This window comes from Carcharodon carcharias, chromosome 13 (genome assembly GCF_017639515.1).
Source record: "Carcharodon carcharias isolate sCarCar2 chromosome 13, sCarCar2.pri, whole genome shotgun sequence".
NCBI classification, from domain to species: Eukaryota; Metazoa; Chordata; class Chondrichthyes; order Lamniformes; family Lamnidae; genus Carcharodon; species Carcharodon carcharias.
The window spans coordinates 96296081-96320198 of NC_054479.1; positions in this window are offsets into that span (position 1 = coordinate 96296081).

Here is a 24118-nt window from a genome sequence, read left to right on the forward strand (position 1 = left end):
CATTACACCCAGTCAGTATTGCTACAATGCTGTGCTTGCTGACCTATATTTGTATCAGTCTGCAGATGATCCTTATTTTAAAATTCTCATCCTTGTATTCAAATCCCACCAGGGCCTTGCTTCTCCTTATTATTGGAACTCCTCCAGCCACAAAACCCCCTGAAAACTCCACCTTTCTCCAACACTGGCCATGTGTGCCCCACTTCATTTGCCCCACCATTAGCTAACCGGGCTTCGGTTGTCTGGGCCCTGAATCCTGGGTTAATGTTTCGAATCCATGTGACGCTTCTTCAGAGCTCTGAAGAAGAGTCATATGGACTCAAAACGTTAACTCTTTTTCTCTCTCCACAGATGCTGCCAGACCTGCTGAGTTTTTCCAGCATTTTCTGTTTTTATTTCAGATTTCCAGCACCTGCAGTATTTTGCTTTTACCCTAAACTCTGGGGTTCCCTTTCCAAACCTCAACTCTTTCCCATCTCTTTCTCCTTCTTTAAACCTCAGCTTAAAACGCACCTCGATGACGGGTTTCCAGGGCGTATCATCTCAAACCTGCTGCATTAATTATGCATTCCCAGGAAACAAGCCGTTTCCATGATGGGCGGGATCTCATTCGCCCACCCGTCATCCCTTTGCCGACCCAACATGTCAGGTGCCATATTTAAAGTCCAGCCGTGTGCACACATCTCAGCGCTTCAAGCCCATGATTGCTGCAGGGAAGATGTCCACAAAAGGCAAAAAGACTGCAGCACCCAGGTATAACGGCACATCGCTGGAATGTCTTTTGGATGATGTGGAGCTCTGCCGGGATGTCCGCTACTGCTGCTCTGGCTGCAGGATGGGTAGCGGTGTGACCAACCAGGCTTGGAAGGCAGTGGCAGCGGTGGTCAGCGTCAACGCACTTCAAAAGAGGACAGCCACCCAGTGCCACAAGATGATGAATAATCTCCTCTGTTCTGCCAGGGTAAATCACTCTTTTCATCACTCTCAACGTGCACACTCACAAACACATCATACACCCACAGGGCCCTCACTCACTGCCGGTTCAAGGGACATCACCATTCACTCTGTCACACACACTGTCATTGTCCTCATCCCATCCATGGGGCTACTCACCACCCACAAATGCCAGGCATACTTATCTGGCCTGGCAGGTATCCTGCTTACACTCTCTGCATCTTTATTCATACAGGATAAATTGGCACACAACAATGGGGAGAGGTTGCAGACCTGAAATCAAGGTGCCCCCGAACTTTGAAAACAGAGCCATCCAACTGGCTAGCAACAATCTGGACCATTCCTGGACAGACGGAAATCAGTGCTGCTCTACCAAGTGAGGGTCCAGCAGTGCAACGTCCATCAGATAACCATGCTGTGAGTGATGTGTCCTGTTTCACAGGTCACTGCCATGCACTAATTATCTCCCCTTACTTTCGCAGGCACATCTGAGAAACAGCCGACGAAGCCCAGGATCCAGGGCCTGCAATCAAGCCCTGAGGAAATCTCTGAAGAGGAATACAAATGCACCCTCCTCAAAGTCCCAGCTTGGCGCTCACCCACACCCTCCACCAGCGCAGAGACACATACCTTGGTGGGACCTTTCTTTAGATTGGCATTGGGATGACAATCTGGTGAACACATCGCACACTCTGATCCACAGCAGGTGGGGGCAGGGGCTTCCCAGGTCCCCAGCACTCGGAGGACGGCTGGAGGCCAGAAATTTGCTGGGTCCGAGTCAGATGACGAGCCTCTGGACTCGGTCATGTCACAGTTGCTGGAGCTGCAAAGGCAAGCTTGGGAACATCAGGAAGGGATGTCCACTGTACTCCTCAGATTGCAAGGCATGATGGAACAATCCATCAGCCTTCTCTCTGAGGTGATAGTGCCAGCATGCCAACACACTGAGGTTAACACTGGTAGGATGGCAGCCACCGTGTAGACCTTGGTCCAGGATGTCGCTCCTGCACTGCTGCTGATGCCATAGTTGACCTCCAATTCTCCAATTGTGTGTACGCGAGAGGGGTGCCAGGCAGCTTGATCTCACCCCAGCTACCCCTTCTCCTCAGGGAGTCAGCCAGCAGCCCTCAGGCACCCATAGGGAGGAGGATCAGCAGGTGCTCACCCCGGGGCCATCCATCCAGGTGACTCCGGGATTGTCCAGCCCATCTGAATCCTCTCACCTTGTGGCCTCAGTAGCTCCAGCTCCACAGGCCGAGGAGGGTGCCAATGCCACACAGCAGGACACCAAAAGCATGCCAGGGCCCTCCAAATCTTGGCACTCCAGAGGACACCTGGCAAGGTCATCACAGACAGGGCATTGCAGTCAACAGGCTGCCTCCACCTCCACAGTGGATGTCTGGGGAGCACCAAGATGTAGAGGCAGGGTTAGGAAAGTCAAGAAGAATTAGTTGCACAGCCTGGGCATAGGTATTAATCACTTGTACATAATGTTCACTATTGTCAATAAACTTCCAAGAATGTCTCCCTGCCTATGGCTACTTGTTCGGATGAGCAGTGTTCTTGTCACTCAGATGTGAAACCTTTTTGCACAAGATAAATGCAGGTGTCTCAGTCCAGAGCCACTTCCCTCTGCTCTGTGCAACCTTCAAACCAAAGTGATGGTCCAACCTCACGCTCCCTGAACACATTACTAATGCCTGCACCTTGATGGTACTTGTCATTCCTGCCAGAATGTAATGGGCAGGCACCACAGAGTCCTCTCATTCTCTCTGTGTGCTCTCAGCACCTTTAAGGAGGGGCTGGCCCCCCCATCTCTTCAGCATCTGTCACCAGTGATGCTGTGCTCCTGAAGGGGTCAGGTGCTGAAGGCAGAAAAAGCTTCAGATGCTTCTAAACTTTCATGACTGCATCTCTATGATATGACATTGATCACAGAGCGCCAGCGAGCTTTCCACAGCCAGACAGGAGTCAGACATTCTCAGAGGCCCTGTGAAGATCTATGGAGTGTCCTCACTGCATGTCGTCATCATCCTCCACAAACCTAGTAGCTATCAGGGCCTCCCAAGCACGCTTGCCTCATCTAGCCAGTGCGAGAGCCTCACCGCCATCTTCTTGCCTTTGAGGACCTCCTCGCCCTCACCCTCGTCGACGTCCTCCTCTTCTGAGGAGACCTCCATCTCCTCCTCAGCCAGCTCGTCTCCCCGTTGCAATGCCAGGTTGTAATGGGCACAGCAAACAACAATGATGCGTGACACCCTCTGTGGACTGTATTGAAGAGCTCCACCAGAAACTGGAACCTCCTCTTCAGCATCCCGGTGGTCTGCTCACCAGGTTGCAAGCTGCAGCCTGAGGCCACTGCACGGGTGTCATCAACCATGGCCTCTGCGGGTAGCCCTTGTCCCTGAGGAGCCATCCCTTCCAGCATCCGTGGAAGACTTCAAGGAGCTGTGACTGACTGAGGATGTAGAAGTCATGCACACTCCCTAGAAACTGTGTCTGATAGCCGCACATTCAGTGAATGGAACCCCTCGAGGTTGATGTTGTTCACCATGTGTTGTGATGGAGATCTGAGAGCCACACTCTGCACCTGTGGGAAACCCGAGATCTGGGTGAATCCAATCACTCTTGCATCCTGGTTGTCCTGTTCCCGGGCGAAATGTACAAAGTTGTGTGCTCTCACAAAGATGATATCTGTGACCTCTTGGATGCATTTGTGGATGGAGGCTTGTGAGATCGGAGCCCTGAAAGGAGCCTCTGATGTAGAAATTGAGTGCTGCTGTCACTTGCATGGCCACTGGCAGTGGATGCCCTCCATGTCCCCGTGGTGCCAAATCCTGCAGTAACTGGCAGATGTGACTGACAAGTTCCCTAGATATGCACAGCCTTTGGTGACACTAGTTCTCAGTCATCTGCAGGAATGAAAGGCAGTGTCTGTAGGCTCTGGGTGTCACTAGGTGCTGGCCAGCAACAGTTCGCTGTGGCTCTTTGGCAATGTGTGCGGGATCCCCAGCCGACCCTTCTTTCTGAAGTTGCTGCTCCTGCTTCTGTGCAGCCAGGAGCCTCAGTCGCTCTCTCCTCCATCTTCTTCATGCTCTGTAGGCCATCAGGCATACAGTTGGTTCACTAGGCTCCATGATCCTGATGTACTTCTCCTACAGGATGAACGAGAGAGAGATGCGTGGTTAGCATGGGTGTACTAAGAACCTGTCCTGGTTAAATGTGAAGGCCCCTTAACACTTCCCAGAGAATGCTGACCACCACCTGGATGGCCAGAGATTGGTGCGCTGCATGGCTGCCCGAGACCCCACCCACCTCCGCCCCACTCCACCTGACAGATTGGCAGCAGCTTTGCCCATTGGACTGCATGCTGTGCTCTCAGCTCAGGAACAGGCATTCTCCTAACCAGCACTGCAAGGCTGCACTGTTAGCTTGAGCCATGGGGGAGGCTGGTCCAAAACAGAATGATGACATTGCAAGGGGCTGTGAATGCCTCCACCAGTGACTGCTCCAGCTTATGCGAGTAGATTTTACAACATGTGCTGTCGTTCAACTGTTCTGCAGTCCACTAAAATGCTCATGAATTTGCCGTCTGTGCAGGGGGGTTGAAAATCTCTGGAGCACTTGGTGACACTTTGATGCCTCTGTGTTGTTTGAGTGGGCAGATAAGCTAAAAGCCCAACCCCAATCATGTAAATGTGGCTGCACCTGAACTGTCTCAGCTGCAGAGGGATGGTCATTTTATATAAGGGGTCACTAATGCATGGCTGCTTCATTCACCCACCCTACCCAAATGCTTGTGCGCTATATTTAACAGCAGGGCTGCCCTTGCCCTCCCCCAACAAGTTGCCTCAATGGCAGGGCCACCCTTGACTCCCCCACGCACCGCACCCCCCCCCCCCCCCACCACAACCAATGCTCCTCAAGCTTGAAGCCCAACAAGTGACTCTGATGAGTGCTGCACAACATTACTATGTACTCACCTCCGAGTTCCCCTCAAAGTGCAGCCCGCCAAGTGCACGTCTTTCATATGCTGTTGTGAAACACGTCCCGCCGACGTGGATGGATGATCCAGCCTGGGGGGTGTTGGTGGGAGTGGTGGGGGGGGTGGTGTGTGGGGATGGGGGGTGGTTAGGAAGACCAGGGGAACGATTCCAGCAGGCTGGTCTAATAATGATATGCACATGCATTACAATAAGGCTCCCAACGTCCGATGGCGGGAAACGTGGCCCGCTGTTGGCGGGCTGAGCAGATGATCATGAACTGGTTTCACACCTTTGTGAAACCAGATGCACTCAGGCCAGTGAACATGTCAGACGCTGACAGGCATGGAAAATCCCCGCTGCCAGATCTCCCTTCCTAACTGTGGGTGTACCTACACCACATGGGCTGCAGCGGTTCAAGAAGGCGGCTCACCACCACCTTCTCAAGGGCAACTATAGATGGGCAATAAAGGCTGGTCCAGCCAGAGATGCCCACATCCCGTGAATGAGTAAAAAGAACACAATAAAATAAGTTATTTTGCATTTTTCAGATATTAATTTTCAAAGGACGATGGTGAAAATATAATTAAAACTTATTCACAACATATATATTATCTCATTACAATGCCATCAATCATAATTATTATTCTGGAATGTATTTATTTTAAGTCTGTAATTTATTATCATTATGCATTAAATGGAAGGTTGTTTGTGGCTTTTCATCAGATTATTATGTCAGCAGACTGCCTGATATTGTTCATGGTCAATTGAAGAAAAAACTGATTTATAATAATAGTGAGATTATCAAGATAAAGTAATGGAAATTGTTACATGAAGTAAATGTGACTTCCTAGAAGAAATGTTTTCTAGTGTTGGACAATGAAGAGGCTGTTGAGTCCTGTGTTACAGCTTGCTCAATCTAATTTCCAGCATGTTGAAAACAGACAAAAAAACTGAAGTATTGGAACCCAAAGTGCTTACTTCCCTTCTTTGAGCATTCATTAGCAATACTGCAAATGAGCTTAGAATCTATGGGAGCAATACTGAAGATGTAATGGCTAAGCATTGGGTTCACAGATCTGGGTAGTAGACTTCTTTGAAGTTGTCCCAAGCTGGTGTTTGGTATTCACTTGGTCAACTGCACAAAGTGACTGCTCTTGTATGAAACTTTGATTGTAGACAAGTTCTGTGAAGTCCCAATCTCTGATTTCAGCCACTGGAGGGAAACTGACCTCCCAGACAGCAGGATCCTACACCTTTTTTGCAAGACGGCTGTGAGAGATTACAAGCCCCTTTGAACACACATATCCACAGCCAGAGTCTGAGGCTGCATGGCAACAAGCTGAGTTTCCTGATCTCAGCCTGAGCTTCCACTGCAGCACTGAAATGTTGGGTGGCTTCTGCTTGAGCTGCAATGGAATCTGAGACATTGGCCATTAGACACTGCATCGTGGTCAAGTCCACAGGTGTTCTCATGAAGTTGACCACCACTTCACCGCTGGCAGCTCTATGCAAAGCCCTGTGCCAATTTAAATTCTGACTCCTCCGTGATCCTTGGCAGTGACATCAGGCTTTCTGGCATGCCTGCCAATGCACCAAGCATTTCATTGTGTATGGCCATCAACCTTTTCCTGTGCACTGCCCCATCTAAGTTCTCATCTATGTCCTCTGCTTTAGAAATCATGCACAGCCTTGCCCTCTGGAGAGCTGGCATCCATGCTATCCTTTCTTCCCGACCTGGCTGCATGCCACTCCTGCACAATGACTCACCACACGCCTCCATACTATACACAGTGTCAGCATCTGTGCTAGTGGCTGTGAGCATGAAATCAAGTGACGGTGTTTATTCTTCATTGGTGCCCTGCTCTTCTTGGATTTCACCCATCCCTACCAGTACTTGACCAGATCGCATTCCTTGGGTATCTGAAAGGATAAAGGCACAACAGTAGGGTGGGGGTGAGGGAAAGGAGGTGTTGGGATTTGAACTCCATACTAAAACCCCAGAGTAAGAAAATTCTTGTTGGGGAGTAATTGGCAAAAAGTACAATCACTAACTTGGACTGCAAACTAACAAGGCATAATGGACAACAGAGATTAATATTTAACATTCCACGAGTCGAGGTAAGGCACAATACACTGTCTATCCTGTGCCTCCCAGGACTCCTGGGATCTTCTCCTCTTGGTCCCTAGGACTTAGGCCAGGATTTTTACCCTGTCAGGTGGGCGCAGCAGGTGGGCCCGGGAGCGGTCACAAAGCCGACTGCTGCCCGCAATCGGACCCTGACATCGATTTCATGCTAGCTGGCCAATTAACGGCCAGCCAGTGTGAAATGCATGTTGCAAGGCTCTGCGCTGCCAGAGTGGGGGCGGGAGGAGGGCGAGCACGAATGCTCCCACATGTGTGTGAGTGCACACAATGAAATCTCCCTGAGGCACGGAGCTGCCTCAGGGAGCTGAAGATTTAAAAACACAAAAATACAAAATTTACCACTGTGAAAAACATGTCCCCTCATGTGACTCTGTCATGGGCTGGGACATGTTATGAATGAAATTTAAAATTTTTATTTAATTTTTTAATTACTGTTGAAAATCTCATCCTCCTGTGGATGAGGTTTCCTAAAAAATCCAAAGGCCACTTGGCCTTTTCGGCTGTCCGGCAACTGTAAGGGGTTGAAGGAGGTTGTAGTGAATGGAGCTGCATCTGAGGCTAATAGTTCATTTATAAGGATATGGCATTTGATGGTGCACTCACGTGAGGTATTGAATTTCTCCCTATGCTGCAACCCGGCCTCAGGGCTACACTGCTGGCATTTACTAGGACAACTATCTGCTCCTATTGTTTTCTTAATGTCTACCTGGCCCCCTAGGGGAGGAGACCTCTCTCTCCCTGTCTACATTCTGAACCAAGGCCTTCAGTAGTGTGCTGGAGAGCCTTGGAACGTGTTCTTTTTGCCACGTTGTGCCATTTGCAGTTTTCTTCCTGTCAGGAGCCACTCCTGTAAACAGTTCCAGCACCTGTGTAGCCAGAATGCACCTTGCATTTAAGAGGCATGGGCTGACGTAGGTATTGCAAACTATCTTTGTGCTAACCTCACATGACCTTAGCACCCTTGCTGGGCTGCATGCCACAAGCATTTAAATCAGCAGGCAGCAGGAGCTTTGTGTTAAAAACAAAAAACTGCGGGTGCTGGAAATCCAAAACTAAAACAGAATTACCTGGAAAAACTCAGCAGGTCTGGCAGCATCGGCGGAGAAGAAAAGAGTTGACGTTTAGAGTCCTCATAACCCTTCCACGGATCTGACCTGCATTGCAACAATGGGCACGGGTTAATTGCTCATTATGATCCCTGCACCCTTTTTCTTGCTTAATTTAACTTTTCCTTGCACTCCAGCCCTGTCTTCCATTCCAGTTGGGCATTGTGACAGGACTGCATTGTTAACCTTTTTATCTTCTGAATTTCTTTCTTTACTGTGCTGTCTGTCTCCTATCCTCTCTCCCTTCTTCATTCAGATGAGGGTAAGATACTGCTTAAGTAAAAGATTAGATGATCTTTGGTCAATGCATCATTCTCTGTTGCTGCTGTAGGGAAATCATATTCCAGATGAATAAGATAATTTATAACCCCCAGCCGAGATAATGCCTGAATTAATTTTCTTTGGCATTCTAATTATGTAACGTGTTGCACATTTACTGTTCTAACCTTGCTTTTAAATAACCAAAATCACTGTTAATCCAGTGGTTCTTAAATGAGTTTTAATTGCTTTCATTCCAGATGGGATGAGTCAATCTCCAGCATTTACCCCATTCCAGTTAGAAGGAACCTTCTCTGGTGTCATATAACTATATATTTTTGAATCACAATATTTTATGAATTTTCAGTGAAAGTGTGCTTGATTAAAGATTTAACAGTAAAATTAATGCTGTTTCCATTGCTTCCTTGTTTGATGCTATTTACCCAAAGATGCTCTCATTTTCTGGTAACTAATTTCAATCATGATGAGGCCATTTGCTTTCTGAAGCTTGGATCTTTCGAGTGTAAAATAACCAATAGACATTGACGGAGCAGAATTGCAACTTTTTGCTCACCCTGGATGACCTAACAGATAAAAATATCCTTCAAGGAAGTCAAAGGTTTCTAATTTGTTTGAACTTGTCCCCACTTGGGACCTGTCTTCTACCAGAAGGAAGTAATCTTATGATGCTGTGCATTGAGCATGTAAGTGGCAGAAATGTAACGACCTGCAATCCACCTCTGTGTCAGTAGCTGACCAGGGAACATGCAGCTGGATTACAGAATATTAGAATCATAGAATAATACTGCACTGAAGGAGGCTATTCAGCCCATTGGCTCTGTGCTGACTTTTAGGGAGATTGGTAGCCTTCCATCTCGTGAGGCAATGGGCAGAATTTAATACTTGCCCGCCCCCAACACCCAAATCCCCAGGTGGTGAATTTGAAGGTGGAGAAGACATTTAATCAGCGGAAGGGAGGTGAGCGGGGACTCCACTGCCTTCCCTCATCTGCCAATTAAGTCCAGGGCAGGAAGGCTCATAGGCCCTGAATTCTGGCGAAGGCCCGACGCTAGCCAGTCAAGAGCTGATGGGACTTAATTCTGGCAGGCCTTCCCTGATGGAAGTAATGTGGGGCTCCCGCTGGCTCTGCAACTGGCTGGCTAGACCCTCATTGCTAGTATTAAATTCTGCTCGATGGTTTGCGCCTTGGTAGTCCGCTCTGTTATGACTGTTATCCATTTGGCTTTCCTTTGTGTATTGCTGCTAGCCAGTGGTGCAGGCTGAAAATGAGGAACAAACTAGCGCACAAAAAGTGAGAAGCACGTCAACTCTCTCCATTCACACACTAGACACATCACATCAACCCTTTTGGGCCTGTGGATTGAGCTATCCAATTAATCTCACTCCCTGTTCTCGCCACATACTCCACTATATTTTGTCCATTTTAAGCTTTTATCCAATTACCTTTTGAATGTTGTTATTGAATCTGCCTTCCCCAACCTCCCACCCCCACCGCTCCCCCAACCTGGCCCGACTACCCACTTTCAGGCACCACATTCTGCATTCCAGATATAAACAAATCAATTCGTTAAAAAAGTGTTTCCCCTTCATGTTACCTCTGGTTTTTCTATCAATCACCTTAAATACATGCCCTGTGATTATCAAACCTTCTCCCAATGAAACAGTTTCTCATTGTTTACTCTGATCTAAATTATTCATGGTTTTGAACAGTCCTGCCAAATCTCCTCAATCTTTTCTGCTTCAAGAAGAACAACATTGGCTCAGCCTCTCCACATAGCTGAAGACCCTCATCCCTTGTACTATTCTACTAAACCTCACCTGCAGTGTGGTGCCCAAAATTGGCCACAATACTCTAGCTGAAATCTAACCAGCGTTTAATAAAGATTTAGCATAATTTCTTTGCTTTTATACTCAATGCCTCTATTAATAAAGCCAAGATCGTGTATGTATATTTTAACAGTTGCCCTAGCTTATCCTGCCACCATCAATGATTTGTATATACTCTCCCAGATCTCTCTGTTCCTGCACAAACTTAAAATTGACCAATTAGTTCACATTGCCTCAATCTCCATACTGAAATGTATCACCTTCAGAGCCCACGAGCCTTCCTGCCCTAGACTTAATCTCTGTACTAAATGTAATCCTTCATGCCCACTTTAGCAGTCCCTCTATGTCCTCCTAATTATGTTACTATGTTCCTCATTGTTTATTACATTTCTGAGTTGTGTATCCTTTAATGAAATGCCCTGGTCATTAATGTATATCAGTGTGTCCGAATAATTTTCTGTGTGATGTCCTTCTAAAATGCCAGAGTGCTCAGCATTTCAGTTGAATTTCACAACTTGAATATGCATCCTGTTGCAGTATGGGGACACATGGTGGATGACTACAATAGTTGTTGGGTTGCCTTAGGGCTTGGCATTGACCAACAGTGAATAAGTCACAGGATAACAGGCAGCACATTACTTGGACTATTTGTCCAGTATGTCCTATTGCAGGCCTACCTTGACAGCTTTATTGAGATCTGCCGCTTATCGCATCTGCCGCAGCTCCTGTAAATGTCGTATACCCAGCACCCTGGCTGCCATCCCCTGCTAGGTATGGTACACTGCTACCCTCTGGGAATAGAGCCCATACCAAACATAGTAAGTATTATCATACCTACTTCATGCAACAATGTTTGCACTATAACAGCCAGCAATCAGGGTACATTTCTGTGACACCGGAAACTGGGAGGCAGACATGTTCACTAGAGGTGGCCCATGATAATTGTTAATAACTGCACTTAAACCACACTGCAGGGACTTAGTTAAATTTCCAACAACTGCAGGGACTTAGTAACATTTCTATCTGTGAACGATTAAACAATCCTAAGGTGCTTGCTGTGAGCACAGTTGAAACTAGCTGGGAGCTGATTCGGCATCATTCTATGTCAGTTGAACACCAATTATGTCAGCTGAATGTTTGCTGGCAAATGAATGTTCACAATTGATGTGGTTTGAGTGCAGTGTGAATTAATTTCAGGTCAGTGACTTCACTTGATCACTTCCAGATGTCTAATAATGACTGAAAGATCATGTCAGAACGTAAAATGTTGCACCTGAGTGCAAGTTAACACTGTTGCATGCAGAATTCTGTCAAAGTTTTTAAGTAAGTCTGTGCCACTCCATCAGTGACTCACAGTTTCTGTTCCTCTCTGCTCAATTGTTTGGTCCTTCCATTCTCCAGCCACACTGTTTTTTTGAAAAAATTGCAGTTGAGAAAAAAAGTGAAGGAGAAAAGAAATGTGAACAGAGAAAACCATCTTCCACAGCTTTTGGAAAACTTGCCAAAAATCTGAGTTACAAACAGCCTTTAGAAAGGCTGCAAAAAATTGTCCTTGCATGCAATCACTTACTTTTAAGTGGTTTCATCCCTTTACAATCTGGCCACTGCTACCGCACTATATATTCAGTTGCCCATTCCACTGCGCACCCCCTCCACTCCTCCCTTCCCTTCCGCTTTGCAATGGGACAGCGCATGATGAATTAACAAAATAGCTTTCGGCTACAGCAATATTTCCAGTACAGCACTGGAACTATATGGCATGTGTATTGGGATAAACTATACCACCCATGTTTCAAACAAATAGAGATGAGGTTTCCTTTAGTTCAGCTTTGGAATTCCAAACATTTCACATTTACAACAGCATAAATCAGATCTACTCCTGAGCATTGGTTTCGACTCCTAGAGGTCCCTCAGGAGCATACTCCACACAGCACCACAACACCCTGAGGGAAGATGAACCCATTCCCTTCTTTAAACTAGTATTATTTTAGCGGTTCGCTCATTAGCACCAGAGAATGTGGATATACAGGAGCTACAAGACCACTGGGCTTAAAACTCCTGCCCACTAATCAGCATAGCAGAAGAGCAGGGAAGCTCTCCCTGGTGTCTTGGTCAATATTTATAGCTCAACCAACATCACATTAAGAAAAAAAATGTTATCTGGTGTTTATGGGACCTTGCTGAGCGTAAATTAGCTGCCACATTTCTACAAGTGGCTTCACTTCAATAGTGCTTCATTGGTTGTAAAGTGCTTTGAGACCACTTGCAGTCATGAAAGGCATCTTATATATGAAAGTTGGTCAGTTTTGTTTTTTCATGGATGGTTAAGTGGTGAAACGATGAAGATTGATACTCTGCTATTGCACCAATGGCAATCACCGCTGTACTACCAACCCATGTTGTCTTGGCTTTAGCTTTGCACATTGGATAGGAGACTGCCACAGCTAAAGAACTCTAGCCATCTGATGAACAGTGCACTGCTGTACACATTCTGCAAAAAATCATCAAGATCCTCTTCACAAATGGAATTAAATCTAAATTATGTTATCAATTGCATAATCTTTTATATCATAACTAAAAATAAATGTTTTACATTTTTAAAAACATTTAATTTTGGAGGGAACTATTATAAATATTTAAGGCACTTTGATAATCCCCATAATCCTGTGAAATCATTTTCATTTTTGGTAGTGCTTGCCCAGTAGACTATAAATCCTCTTAGCAAGGATTTAAATTTTAAACAGTTTGAGATGGTGAAGCTGAAAATAAAATACAGTCTTATTATTGATTACAAAACTACAGCCTGCGTGGCTGAATAACGCTTCACAGATTTACTTATCTCCATTCTAAACCAATTCTGCGTTCTGGGGCACAGTCGGGGTGCTGTTGGCACCCACGTTTAGAGTATCTGCATTTTTGTATCTATATGGAACTGATGTTGAACAGAACGCTTTTGAGAAGTTATCATTCTGTTTCACAACTCAAAATTGCTGATTGTACCACACACATGCAGATTTGTAGCCCAGGGATTGTTCAGTATGACAGTCAGTGAGATCAGGGGAGTAAGGGGCTGAAGGTGAAAGCAAAAGCAATCATGATATAGAGGTGAGAATGGAAAATTATTCACCATATAAATGCTCAGGAGTTGCTCCGGCACCAATGGAATCCACAATTTGGGTGGGCTGATTTGATTTGCCAGTGATTCCAGGTGATTGGAATGTTCTTCTAAATATTACAGGGCTATGTATGTCCATTGTAAGGATACAGCTTGTATTTATAGCCAACATACTATATGGCCTCAAAGCTTCACAAAGTATCTTACAATCAATGAACTTGACGCTCAGTTTGATCTTGTCATGTAGACCAACAACCTGGAATAACAATTGAGCTTTTTGTCAGTGGTGGATCTTAGTTACAGCTGGGTAGTGCATATTTCCATTTAGGATGTTCCCAGACAGGGGGGATCCACCAAAAACATTGCACATAGCCTTTCCTACCTCTTCTTCCATGTTTGGCCCCCATTAAATATTACAGTGCATTGCTTCAACGTGAGTGGTGGACATCTGAGAAGTAAAATGAGAAATGGATCTTCCAAATCACCCAATGAGGATGCAGTGACTGAAGGCTCTGCCCCAATATTATCACCTGTGGCCTTCTTTCATTAGTAAGAAACAGGGATGGGAGTTATAACATACTGAAAAATTCTGTTGAGCAAAGCCCATGCCTGAAAGGGAATAGGAGCTGGTAAGAGGAAAATATGTTTCAGGAGACATTGGAGATTGGGAACATCCAACAGTGGCATGCATTTGCTCTGAGAATAAGTGGAGATGAAAGGAGTAAAGACAGGCCACATGCAAGAGGTTGTAAGGGATAGAACTTACAAGTATTAAGGTGCACATAACAATCCCATTCTTGGTGAGATGTATAGCCACTCAACACCTCCTCTTTGCCTTTCCGATGCGTTCAGTGAACTTCCTTCAGCACTTTATCCACATGAATTTGACAGTGCTGCCAGAATCCAGCTCCCCTACTATCTACTGCTCCACATTGTGACCAGCTGTTTTTGAGGTCATTTTTTTTTGCCTGAGCATGGAATGACAGAGCATGAATGGTTCTCTGCCTCCTCCACAGCAGAGCACCACACTCACCACATCAATCATATTTAATTCAGTTGATCCAAAAAAAATCACTGGGAACATTTCGGTGAAATGGAAAATCTACGTCATTCAGCCATGCATAGCTCATATGGTTTAGCCAGACCTAAATTCTAACTCACTTTTAAATGAAAGACTTCTATTTCAATAGTGCCTTTCAATGTGACCTTGGGATATCCCAAAATGCTTTACAGTCAAGAAGAACTATCGGGGCGGAATTTCACGCCGGCGGCATTTTCTCGTTCCACTGAAGTCAATGGACTTTTGAACGGCTCGCTGCATCTTATGGCCCCACTGCGACAGGGCCATAAAATTTGGCCCTTGAACTGTAATTGCTGTTGTAAGTAAGAACACAGCTGCCAATTTTGCGCAAAGGCCTAATTACAAGATAATCTGTTTCAGTGATGTCAGTTGAAAGATAAATATTTGCCAGGACAATAGAGTGTCCCTTCTCCGGTTCAAAATGGTGCCATGGAATCTTTTACAACTGCCTGAGAGGGCCGATGGGCCTCAGTTTAATGCCTCAGTGGAAATATAACACCTCTGACAGTATAGTTCTTGCTCAGTATTGCACAGGAATGCATAGCTTTCATGCTCAAGTCTCTGGAGTGGGACTTGAATCAACAATTCATGCTGAGTCAAGGCCAACAATTGTGTTTGCCTTCAGGATTGGACTTGAACTTTATTTCCAGTACTTATGCATTATACTCTTCAATCTATTTAAGAGTCAGGCCTGGGAAAATACTTTTTGACCCAAGTACAGGGAATGGTCCAAGGAGAAATCCCACCGACACAGCCCCCTCATCACTTTCTGAGGGGCAATGAATGCAGTGTTTTCAGCAACATGCAGATCTCAAAAACAAATTAATATTAAAAAAATCATCATGGGACCTCTATGAAAATATTAGAAACAAGCCTTTTGTGAGTGTTACCAGGCAGTTCAACTATATAGAGCATCGCAACCAAGTCGGATCCTGTCTGCATCTGATCTGCACATCTGCACTTCACAGCATGAGACATTGATCAAGAAGAAACTCTGTTCCCTGAGGCTAACTACGCTGCTTCATTCATGGCTGAGATCATATGAATCAGCACAGACAAGTGATTGAATCTGGAACTTTTCTGATCTGCACACCTCAGTACCACACCATTATTCATCGAACCATTGAGGTTAAATTGTTTTTCCATGTTTAAGTCTGAAACATTCTCTCCCCCCACCCCCACCCCTCACCCCCACACCCACCCCTTGCACTTACACCCTCTCGTTGTCTGTTCTGGTAAACATGTTTTTGAAAAATTCTCACTGGTCGAAAACAGATTTTTGAGGGCAATTTCTCAGTCTGTCAAGAGCCAGAATGTTACAGTTTGAACTCTTCGTGCTATTGGAGTTACCACATCCAACTTCAGAGATTTCTCTTGGGCCTCGTAAACTCAGCCCAGCAGCTTCCCAAGAATTAGGGCTCTATTGAAATAGATTTTCTCATTGCCAACACAGGGAGGATTTTGAAGAGCTTACAGGAGATGCCACTGGTCGCAGTACAAGGCTCCTCTGATGTGCTGCAATCCTGAGTAGCATGGAACTGCAGGTATGGATTACTTGTTAATATTCCCATACAGCAATTCATCACCCTATTATGCTGGGTTACACTACAGGAGGCAAGGATAAACCCAGTCTGGGCTTCATATGCCCGTTGTGTGTTTTTTCATTCTTTCATTGGATGTGGGTGGTGCTGGCCTAGGCCAGCATTTTTATTGGCCATTGCTATTTGCCCTCAAAAAGGTGGTGTTGTGCCACCTTCTTGAATCGCTGCAGTCCATGTGGTGTAGGTACATCCACAGTGCCGGTAGGGAGGGAGTTCCAGGATTTTAACCCGGCGACAGTGAAGGAATGGTGCTCTAGTTCCAAGTCAGGATGGTGAGTGGCTTGGAGGGAAACATGCCTTCAACATGGTGGTGTTCCTATGCATCTGCTGTCCTTGTCTTTCTAGGTGGTAGAAGTCACAGGTTTGGAAGGTGCTGTTGAAGGAGCCTTGGTGAGTTGCTGCAATGCATCTTGTAGATTATACTGTTACCACTGTGCATCAATGGTGGAGGGAGTGGATGTTGAGGGTGGTGGGTGGGCTGCTTTGTCCTAGATGGTGTTGAGCTTCTTGAGTGTTGTTGGAGCTGCATTCATCCAGTCAAGTGGAAAGTATTCCATCACACTCCTGAAGTGTACCTTGTAGATGATGGACAGGCATTGAGAAGTCAGCAGATGAATTACTCTCCATAGGATTCCTAGCCTCTGACCTGTTTTTGTAGCCACAGTACTTATATGGTTAGTCCAGTTCAGTTTCTGGTCAATAGTAACCCCCAGGATGTTGAAAATGGGGGATTCAGTGATGGTAATGCCAGTGTCTTCTAGTGAGTAACTCAACAGCAGACCTGGCTGAGGCCTTCAGTTAATTCCCCTTTCAGTTATTTGAAGGGGTTGGCTGGTGGTATGGCATAAGATACCCTAAAGTAGATCAGGGGCTAAATCAGTTGAATCAAATATGGAGAGGAAGAAAATATTAACAGAAGTTGCATTAGCACTTACAATGTAAACTGAAACTTCTTGTTGGAACATATATTTTTAACAATGGATAGGAGGGAGGTAGCCAATATTTAGATTTGAGGAAATGCATCAACTTTGTTGGAACCTATTTTATTAACTCTAATTAAAGCCTGGATCTTCGGAGATGTCACATTCCTCAAGTTTACTTTGAAAATGATGGGCTAGTTGTCCATCACATAGCAGTGCGGGGATCCTCACTGTTTGTAAGCTCTTGGAAAAACTCACCCTTAATTAAACCATTCTTTTATCGACATCGGAATAACAGGCAAATAAAGTTAAAAATTAAGATGTGAGTTCCAGTGCTTAATCCAAAAAGCGAAAGAAAAGAAAATATTGTTGTAATCCAGTGTCTGAGAATTGAGAATTTAGTATTGAAGCCACTCAAGTTCCAGTACTGTCACAAGGCTAGTTTCCTCAATTGTAATGAAATTTGTCTGAATTGTCACATGGATATTTAAAATAGGTAGGCCTAGAAATTCTACTGTGCTGTGACTATTTTCCAGTGCTAAAAAGCCTCCTATGTCTTCAATGTGTGTGGCAGGAAACCCCACATGCATAATTTCCAGTTTTAAGAGTGCTGGCTGTCATTTTGGAAAAGGTAGATGTGCTCCCAGCAGGAACACACATTGGAAATATTCTAACTTTCAGAATAATTTGTTTAAATCAGGGCTGTGCACGTCTTGCAGCTGCCCACGCTAAACTCACACAGCACAATATGGTGCAAAACAGCAGGAAGGCTCCTATACTTACCTGAATCATGGAAGAACAGGCATGTTCAACTCACACCAGCCATTAAGTAGGGTGTCAAATGCTGGGCTATTCCAGCATTTGGCTGCAGGCTTGTAACTGGACATCAGGGCCAGAATTTTATATTCAGCATGCGGGCTCGATGGGAGTGGGTGGGGGTGGTTGGGGAAGCCGACTGCCACCCGCGATCGGCTCCGCGCCATCATTTTACACAGGCCGGCCAATTAAGGCCCACCCAGTGTAAGACACGACAGAGGCAACAGTGAGAAGGGGCGGGCAGGGGGGGGAGCTCAATGTCCTCTGGGTTCAATGGCGACCCGGTGGCCGATTCAAAAGCGACCACAGCAGCCATGTGAAGGCTGCCAGTGAAGCAGATGCACCTTGTCATGGAGCTCATCGCTGGTGAACATGGCAGTCAGGAGGGCAGGTCAGCAGAGCAGTTGGACCTGTGATTTTCTGATGAGTGTCTCGCTGCCCTCCTGGAAGAGGTGGCAGCACGGAGAGAAATCCTTGTCCCCAGAGACGGGAGGGGGAGGCCCCCCGACCTCACCAAAACTGCCTGGGAGGAGGTGGCATCCAAGGTGAGCTCCTATGGTGGGGTGAGGCGCACATGGGTGCAGTGCCGTAAGCGGTTCAATGGTCTCCTGCAACCAGGAAGCGTGAGTGCCATGTTGGCTTGGGTCACTTAGCACAGCAGTTAGGAGCTGCCCACCCCCTCCCGTTGGACCTCAGAGGTCTTAGGGTTTGAGTGGCCAGTGTCAATGAGGCAGAATCTGGCCAAGCAGGACCGCCTTGACTGCTTGGACTGAGTGTCTTGCAGCTCCAGGGTCAGGTATCCGCTGAGACCTGCGAGGTATTCCTCAGGTGGGGTTGGCCAGGCTGCAATGGCAATGCAGGTACAGGGTGGACTAATCAATGCTCCTTTCTCCTTTCAGGAGAAGACATCCTATAACAATGCTGAGAGGCTGCGGACTGGCAGAGGACTGCCCCACCTATTCACCCTAACTCAATATGTGCAGGAGGCCCTGGAGCTGGAGAGGTGCCATGCGCCTAGATCAACCAGCCGGGGTGAGGTTGGGGTGCCATGGGGAGGTAAAAGTGCAGTGCACTGAGGTCAGAATGTCTGTATTAGCAACCATTCCACTGTAGTCTCTATATTGATGTGAGCCTCGAACATGGAATCTCCATTGATTATGGAAAGACGAGGGCACCCTGATCCGGGTGCCAGGCATGCACAGTAAAGTGTAATGACTTCAAGTAATGACATGTCCTTGTTCTTCCTTTCAGGCTCACCAGAAGCCGGTCAGGGTCAGGAGCGTGAAGGTCCACCACTGACCCCAGAGGACAGCAACCATAGAAATGCATCTGTGTCACACCCTCTCAGCCAGGTAGGCACCAGCACAGATACCAGCACCTCTGGGCATTACACCAGCGGCTAGTATCTCGGTGCACACCGGTGAGGACACTTCACACTCGCTCGAGATGCAGACGGAGGCAGAATGTGCCCAGGATGTTGGCAATCGGAGCTGGGGACCAGGCACATGCTCAGTCAGTGGCTAATAATGGGCCTCTGGAGTTGTCCCTGAGGCAGCAGCTGCTGGATGTCCAGCAGGGTATGTGGGAGGATCTGGCAGAGATACATGAGGGAATGCATTCCGTGGTCTCCGTTGTGGAGGAGTCCTTGCGGAGCATGAGCAATGCAAAGACCCTCATGACCGTGCACACTGTCTCCCCAATGGAGAGGCTCCTCCAGGAGCTGAATCAGGGCCTCCTGGGGATGTGCTCGGTCCTGCAAGCCCTCACAGCAGCAAGAACCTCAGGTGGTCACTGTCAGTGTGGGAGATGGATTGGGCACCCAGTATCCCAGCTAGGTGCCCATCCTTTAATGGTGAGCAGGGAGGTCCAAAGCGACCTCATGTTGGCGCATGAGCAGCTTATTGTCTCTGCGGGCTCCTGTCAGGGCACTCTGGATGATGACAGCAACTCCACTGCCTCTCTGCCAGTGGCTATGGCATCCGATGAGGCTGTGGCGACTGGGGAGATGCCAGCCCTGGCACTGGACGCTCCTTCCCAGGGAGGGCCAGCACAGGATCCACTGGCCAGAGGATGTCCGCCAAGATCATCAAGGCCAACAGGACAGCAGAGTGAGTCGGCTGTCTCCAATATCAGTGCCAGCAAGGGGACTTGGACATAGCACCCGCAAGTGAAAACCTAAATCACCTTAAGCACAACAAGGGCTTATCACTGGTGATATTTTTTCCTCCACTGTTACATTAAATGTTCATTGGTGTGACAGATAACATCTTTCCATTTAATTTGTTTTATGTATGCCAGGCACCACACCATTAAATGTGTTTGTGTTCAACAAGCCTCTGGGTGCTTCATTAATTGTGCAGGTGCAGGATAACTCACGATGTTATGAGTGGCTTGTTTATCATTGAGCTTTATTGAAATGGCACATAGTGCATGTTGTTCACTAAGCAAATGTTCCGGTCAGGTATCGAGTATGGAACCTGCAGCCCTGGTATGTGGTGTTGGTTCTTCTTTGGTAGGCTAGCTGAAGGAGCTTTGGATCAAAGCCTCCCAGGTGTCCCTGCCTCCCTGGAGTTTACCCAGGTCAGCGTCTATCCTCAGCGTTCTCCAGAGTGTGCTCGCCCTTGGATTCACTGCTGGGCTCATTGTCAGTTGCAAGAGTAGCTCCGTCAACATCTTCTTCCTCCACTGCATCTCCTCTTTCCAGTGCCAGGTTGTGGAGAGTGCAGCATGCAACCACTATCAATGACACACGATCCGGCGAGTATCGCAGTGCAGCCCCTGAACAATCCGGGGATCGGAAGCACTTCTTGAGAAGACTGATGGTTCTCTCTACTACCGCCCTTGTGGAGATGTGGCTCCTATTGTACCACTGCTCTGCTTCTGTTCTTGGATGATGGAGAGGTATCATGAGCCACCTTTTGAGGGGATAGCCCTTGTCACCCAGCAGCCATCCATCAAACTGGGCTGGAGCACCTGGGAGTGTCTCAGGATGTCAGCGTCATGGGAGCTGCCTGGGTACTTTGCACAGACTTGCAGAATCTGCATCCTGTGATCACACACTATCTGCACGTTCAATGAGTGGAAGCCCTTCCTGTTGATGAAGGCACCTGGCTGACCCGCTGGTGCCTTGATGGCCACATGTGTGAGTTAATTGCACTCTGGACGTGGGGGAATCACTGCAAAGTCTCTGGCTCACTCAGGCTGGCTGGCCTCGTCCGTGCGGTAGTGAATGCATCGGGACACCTGGCTTCCTCCCCCTTCTGGCTCTCTCTTCCTCCTCAAAGGAGTTCCCTCCAGCTGAAACCACAATCCCCATTGCAGGGTAAGGGAAGGCTGTCTGATACCTGGAGGGACCCAAGTGGTATGACTCCTCTGGAGTCCTGAACTGAAGCCTCTTATTACTGTCAAAGCAGCTCTGAAGCTAAATGAAGTTGTCCTGTTCACACAAGCAAGCAGCAGCAACTAAATTACAAACAACTCGCATTAGAAAGCCCACTCACCCCTCTTATCCTGCCCTTGGATGAGGTTTTTAAAAATGTGACCTACCCGCCTTTCCATTGTGCCCATGCGACGCCCTGGAAATCGCACGGGCTACGTAAACTCCGAGACAATTGGTGTTTCAAGGGCCTTATCTGGCCTCTGTGTTCACCCTGCCTGCTTGCCCAACAGAAAATCCTGGCCCAGGTTTCCTTTCCCTTCATGTTTGAATTACCTCTTCGATCTCTCTACCTTCTGGCATTGGAAAGGCTGTCAATGGACTTAAATTTTTTTTGAGTCTTACCTGAAGCTGTAAAGAGTTTTCTTCCCCTTTCCTGAGTTTAACGTTTGTTTGCAACCATTCAGAAATAAACTGTTTCACCGCTGATTAATTAACCCTCAAGTCTCTGCCTTAACAGCCATTTGTGGTAAAGTGTTTCATATTCTAACAACCCTCTAAATTATCCATTTTTTCTGGTGATAATCCTCAATCTGTATCCCTTTGGTACTGATGCACCAACCCATGGAAACAATCGTTCATTATTTATCGTTTTGAAAACTTTCCAGAATTTTTAAAGCCTCTTAATCTCCCAGTTAACCTTCTCTGCTCTTTAACTATAATCTTTCATTTGTGATATCTTCCTGATGAATATCTACTGTACTCTTTCCAAAGCTCTCATTTATTTCCTATAATGACGGAATGCAAGGGAGATAAAAGAAGATAGAAATTATAGTGCTATCTGTCTCAAAGTCAATCGATCATTTACTGTTTGAAACCTTCATATTTCTGAATAAAATTTCAAAATGCCCACAGTCTAAAATACTGTGATTGTAGAAGTTGTTCAGTTGAGTTAATTAACGGAGAATAGAGCTGATATAATTATAGCAAATACTTAGCTCCAACAGCTACAAAAGTGCACCTTGCTTTCCATTGCGTCTGTGTTCGCTGCTAACCAGTACACTGAAAAATTATTTTTGTTCAGATTTCTCTATCATTTTAATAACTTCAAAGAAATTCAATTTATGCCTTGTTTAGTATTCCAGATGAATGATGGACTTTCAGTGAACCTGTAGTCCTTTGGGATGACTGAACTAACTTAAGTTTAGTCAGAATGCTTGGGTTCTTCCCGTCTTGGCAAAGATTTGCCTTAATCATTGATCGCACTTTCTGAAGTATCTTGGATTTGGCAGCTCACTGATTAAATGGGCTTGCAGGCTTCAGTCCTGAATCCCACATATCTCCAAAACATGAGCACCCTTTTCTACAGCTTTTACCCTATTTGCAGAGGCTGGTTCCAGTTTTCCTGTCTGCTAATGGAATGCAAAGTAAGGCCCGGCCGGAATTGTTCCCACACTCCAGATTTACCATTATGCTGGTGAGAAAATGTGTAGACATGTGTGACGCGCAGAAGTTGGCATACCGCTAGGGCCTTGCTCAGATCGCAGATATCTGAGGAGAAGAAGATGCTGGAGCCCTACTGCTACCGGACCCTGGAGGAACATGTGCATCACATTCAGGGTGGATTCCCATGGACATGGCTCTGCTGTGGCCCTGGGATGGAAGGGAGGAGGTCGGGTCGTGAGGATCCTATTCCACATCATAGCTCTCTCAACGCAACTGTGGATCTAGCTCTAGATCTAGTGTCCCACTGAGCTGTGTGTCTCTGCGCTGGTGGAGGGTGTGGGTAAGCGCTGTGACGGGTCTTCCAGGCTGCTTATTTCCAGCTCTTCAATGGAGGAGGTGTCTTCTTGGCTAGAGGTGAGGACCTGGATGGAGCTGAGGGACTGGTTGGCTGAGGGTGTCGGTAGCTTGGCAGAGGTCCCTGTGAACCAAGGTGGAGATAATTAGCGCATGGCATGACAGGAGAGAGAGCATTCACAGTTGCATTGAGAGAGGGATGATGTGGTGCAGGATCCTCACATGGGTGTTTGCGGCCAGCCTCACCATTGCCGCAGGCACGGTCCACATCCTCACCAGTCAGCACAATGGCACGCTCCTCAAATTGAGTGAGGGGTCTAACGTGGGCCACTCCACCCCCAGTCTGGGACCTCTCCCTGCTGCTGTCGGCCAGCTTCTCCTGCATAAAAACAGATGAGAGTCTGAGCAGGACGCATGGCACTGTGTGGAATGTTTGTGTGGTGGCAGAGCCATGAACAGGATAAGGATGCGAGCTCCAGAGGATATGAGCCTGATGGAGATGTGAGGGTGTGTGTGAGAGTTAGTGGTGTTGTCCCTTGAGGTGTGAGATCCCTGTGAATGTGTGATGGGTTTGTGAGTTTGTGTGTTGTGATTGATGAGATGGTTGACTTGCCCTGGTGGAGCGGATGAGAGCATTCATCCTCTTCCTGCATTGGATGGCTGACCTGCTCTGTGCTCCGGTGACACTCACCGCTGCTGCCACCACCTCCCAGGCCAGGTTGATGACTCTGGTGGACTCCCTGTGGCCATACCAGGAGTAGAGGACATCGTGCCGGCCTTCCACTGCAAACAGCAGGTGCCCCAGAGAGGCGTCACTAAATTTGGGGGCTGCCAGCTTCTTTGTTTTTGGGGCCATCTGTTGCCTGGAGCAGTCTTGGTCTGAAGACATGGCGCCTGGAGCGAGGAAGCACTGAGGTCATGGCATGACAGGAAAATCCGAGCCAGCCCACCAGCGATCTGGAGTGTTTCCCATGAATGCATTATTAATGAGGCGGGATGCACCGTGAATGGGACAATGCGGTGCGAAAATCTGCCATTGCAGCCGGCAGGTAAAACGACTCTCTTCATGCCCGCTAAAGCACTTAGTGCAAATCTTGGACGATTCCACCCA